We start from the raw sequence: 4,807 nt of genomic DNA on the forward strand, positions 1-4,807 counted from the left end.
ATACTGTTCTGCATAACATCTGTACTAACTTGTGTTTTCACCTACCATATATGGTGGTTTTCTTTTCCCATGTGCTCTCTAGCATTTGTTATTTTTTATCAGTTTGGCATAAAAATGATATAGTATTGTTCATGTTTTTGTGTATTTTGAAATCAGTTAATTTGTTTATTAAATCTTTATTATTTGAAAGGTGGATTTAGAGAGAGAGGGAAAGACATAGATAGCTTTCATCTGCTGGCTCACACCCCAGAGAGTTTCAACAGTTGAGCCTGGGGCATGCTGGAGTCAGGAGCTTCATCCAAGTCTCCCACATGAGTGGCAAGGACCTGAGTCCTTCGTCCATCTTCTGCTGGTTTCCCAGGTGTTTAGCAGTGAGCTAAATTGGAAGTGGAGATTCCTAAACTCAAAGTGGAACTCAGATGTTATGCTGGCCTCACAGATTGCAGCTTTCCCCACTTGGCCACAATGCCAGCCCCTCTATCAATTTAATTCCTCAAAAATAGCTCAGTAATGTTGGCATCTATCTCATTTTGTTTTTTCTCTGTTATTATTCAACTTATTGATGTCTTATTTTTGTTCACATTATTCCTCTCAATTGCTCTACCTGAGGTGAGTAGGGCTGCTGTGTTGCTTAAATGAAGTGTATGCTTTAGATTACTCATTTAATGAGTGCATGTCATTCACATAGCACTTCACTGAAGTTCTACTATGTCCCAAATCCTCTTCTAGGCACAGAATTTAGACCACTTTTCTCTTAGGCCCAGATCTTGCCTTTAACATACTACTTGGAATTTAGTAGCTCATGAAATCTGCAGACTGCATAAATGAATGAATATTTTGAGGGCTGTGCTTTTGTGGAGGAACTTCATAGGAGACCGAAGGAATAAAATAAATCAAAAGTATCCACAGTATATAGAATGTATACTATTTTACAAGTCACAGAGAAGAAGAAGAAGAAGGAAAGTAGTAAGACTAGAAAGTTTGTGGCAAGACTAACAGGCGCTGGTCAAGAACTTAATAAGCACATTAGGAAAGCAGTAAGGTTTCTTTTTTTTTTTTGAGGAAAAGTTTTTATTTCTAGTGATGAAATTGGCTACAGAACATTATGAAAGTTTAAAAATACAAAGAGAAATTGTCTATAATTAATAGATTCAAAATTTGACAATCAGTGAATATCATTATTAGTCATTACCAACAACAGTTATTGATTTGAAAGGCAGAGTGACAGGAAGAGGGAACCACTGCTTCACTCCCCAGACACTTGCAATAGCCAAAGCTTGACCAAGCCAAAACCAGGAACTGGGAATTCATTCTGGATGTCCCATTTGGGTGCAGGGACCCAAGCACTTCTGCCATCCTCCGTCTCCTCCCAGGGTGCACACTAGCAGAAACTTGCCTCAAAGCAGAGAAGCTACCACTCAAGCCAGGCATTTGTATATGGGATGTGGGTGTGTGGTGGTGATAGCAAGCCCTCATGGATAAAAAAAAAAAAAAAAAAAAAGACAAAGTTATTTCTATGCCAAGGAAATTACTCTGTAGTCTTTCTCTTATAAACTACGTATTGCTGAACCTAGATAATTTTTCCTTTATTTAACAATGACATGAAAATGTCAGTTGAGTTGGCTTTCCTGAAGACCTTGTTTCTTGAATATTAGTGGCTAGCTGAGATAAATTCTTTTCATCTCTTTCTCGCTTCGGCAGCACATGTGCTCGCTTCGGCAGCACATATACTAAAATTGGAATGATACAGAGAAGATTAGCATGCCCCTGCGCAGTAAGGTTTCTTTACCTCCCTGTAGGCTCTGCTCTCCAGAGGTGAACAGGGTCCTCTAAACCCACTTGCTGCACACACAAACACCTGAGTGTTGTATTCTCCCACAGGTGTTGGAGACTGATATGGTGTTCTGATTTATATTTACATAATGGCTAGTGACATCGGGCATATTCACATGTTTTGACCATGTACATTTCTTCTGAGAAATGTCTATTCAGATCCTTGCCTGTTTCTTCACTGTATTTTTTGGAGTTTTTCCAATTCATGTAAATGTTCTGGAAATCTGTAAACATTCAGAGTTTTAATTTTTCCTGCCATCTGTTCATTGTATCTACACTCTGATGTTTACTTTGTTGTGAAGAAGTATCTTAGTTGGATATACTCAAATGTCTCTGTTTTTATTTTTGTGACTATTGCTATTGGAATCTTACCCAAAAGCTATTGTGTGTTGACAATATTTAGAGTTTCCCTATGTTTACTTGGGTTTGGGTCTTATGATTACATTTTAATTCACTGTGAGTTCACTTTCACATAGTGTAAGAGATGTTGGAGTCTCTTTTCAGGCTTCTACATATGGATCATCAAGTTCCTCTGCACCACTTGTGAAAGAGATTCTTCTTTCTCCAGTTCATTTTAGTTCCTTTGTTAAATATGAGTTGCTGGTAGAAATTTGGGTTTATTTCTATGCTACCAAGTCTTTTCCATTGAACTATGTGTCTGTTATTATATCAGTGCTAACACTTCTTCTTTTTTTTTTGCAGTATATTTATTTGAAAGGCAGAGTTACAGAGAGGTAGAGGCAGAGAGAGAGAGAGGTCTTCCATCCACTGGTTTACTCCCCAAATGGTCACAATGGCCGGAGCTCTGTTGATCTGAATCCAAGTGTCAGGAGCTTCTTCCAGGTCTCTATGCAGGTGCAGGGGCCCAAAGACTTTGGCCATTTTCTACTTTTTTCTCAGGCTATACCAGAGAGGGGTATAAGAAGTGGAGCAGCTGGGAAACATACTGGCACCCATATGAGATGCCGGCACTGCAGACGGTGACTTTACCTGCTTTGTCATAGTGCTGACCCCTGTAATATGTCTTAAAATATGGTGTGATGTCTCCAGCTTTTTTTTGCTTTATAATATTGCTTTAGATGTTAAGCATCTCTCATGTTTCTATGTGAATTTTAGCATCATTTTTTCTAGCTCTGAGAACATCGTTGGTATGTTGATTGGGATTACATTGAATTTGCAAATTGCTTTTGGTAGTATGGATATTTTGGTATTATTCTTCCCATTCACAAACATAAGTTTTCTGTGAGACTGTCAAAAAGCCTTGACAAAAATTGGACTTTATTACACAAAAATTCATCACTTTTTGGGATCATTTAAATCCATAATTTTGCACTAATATTTGATAAATAATTAAAGACTTTGAGCATTTTAGTAGGAGAAATTAAAATATTTATCAATTTATTCAAATATTGTTTAGATGTGATATTCAAATATTGTTTAGAGCCATTGTCTATATTCCCTCTAAATTACGATCTTTTTGCTTTTTGCCTGTTAAACTTGTCCCTTGATTCAAGAACCCTTTTTAATGTAATGTAAACTGAAAATGTCATTTCATAAGCTAAAAAAAATGACAAAGAAGGAAAAAGAAGGGAGGGAGGTTGAGTATATAATTATGTTCTCCGAATTTTTTCTATAAAACATATTGAATCATTTAAAAGCTAATTAAAATTAAACTCAAAATTGGACCATTATGACCAATACTTAAAACAAGTGATTAAAAACTGTAGATGTCTTCAATTTTGATTATCATTCTTCTTTAGAATATCTGAAAGAAATCCGGCTTCTCACTTTAAAATATACCAGTGTGTTAGAATTCAGTATTAAATGACTTTGTTTAAAAGTTTTATTTAATCTATTGCTTTAAGTAGTAATACTATGGCCATTGTAAAACAAAATCCTTATCATTTTTCATAAAACAGAAAGGGCCTTTAAAACATCATCACTAAAAATATTAAGAGACCTAAAATATAACATTCTTAAAACCCAAGTGATACCATTCAAAATTTTCAAATATGCAGGGATAGTTCATGTCAAGTAACTAAATAATTGTTAAGTGTATATATGGAATAGCTTCTATAAATTCTTTTGGCAAGGGCTGGCACTGTGGCATAGTGGGTGAGGCTGCCACCTGCAGTGCTGGTATTCCATAGGGGCATCAGTTCAAGACCTGGCTGCTCCACTTCCTATCCAGCTCTCTGCTATGGCCTGGGAAACACTATAAAATGGTGCAAGTCCTTGGGCCCCTGCACCTGCATAGGAGACCAGGAAGAGGCTCCTGGCTCCTGCCTTCCAGTCAGCACAGCTCCAGCCATGGAGGCCAACTGTGGAGTGAACCAGTGAATGGAAGACCACTCTCTCTGCCTGTCCTTCTCTCTCTGTGTAATTCTGACTTTCAAATAATATAAATAAATCTTTAAAAATTCTTTTGGCAAATAGATGAAGCTACTTGTTATACATTTCAAATAAATAGCAAACATACTAGAAAAATATATTGAATAAAATTTAAGCAACTCATAGCTATACACAGAAATTTCTCACCATAACAACATAGCAACCACTAAATTTCCAAATTCAATTTTCCACAACTTAGAATCTTTAACTCCAGAAGGAGTACAAAATTGACAGAACAGTGGCCTATATATCAGGATACCTAATGCTAATACAGAATTATCCCTGCCACAACTTACCTATGTGACCTTGAACAATTCACTTTACTTCTCTGGGCTTGGCATTTAGCATCCTCATGTGATAAAGGAGGCTTGGATAAGATCAGTTGTACTCTATCTTGAGACTTCAATGATCTCTCAGTTTCCAAACAGGCACCTTAAGGGAAAGTAAACATTTAGATCAAAGCTTACATTTTTAAATATAAATATATTTTAAACTGTTTCTACAACTAGTACAAAACAACACATTCAAATGTGTACCATGCCACTTTTCAATATTTGGGAATAATTAATGCATCATTTTAGAG

The 4,807-nt window shown here is 36.4% G+C and overlaps 1 pseudogene; it reads left to right on the forward strand.

The window, feature by feature from the left end:
- The first annotated feature begins 1,706 nt into the window (after positions 1–1,706).
- Positions 1,707–1,774, forward strand: LOC138848105 (U6 spliceosomal RNA; annotated as a pseudogene).
- Positions 1,775–4,807: the final 3,033 nt, after the last annotated feature.

This window comes from Oryctolagus cuniculus, unplaced genomic scaffold (assembly GCF_964237555.1).
Source record: "Oryctolagus cuniculus unplaced genomic scaffold, mOryCun1.1 SCAFFOLD_98, whole genome shotgun sequence".
In the NCBI taxonomy this organism is placed as follows: domain Eukaryota; kingdom Metazoa; phylum Chordata; class Mammalia; order Lagomorpha; family Leporidae; genus Oryctolagus; species Oryctolagus cuniculus.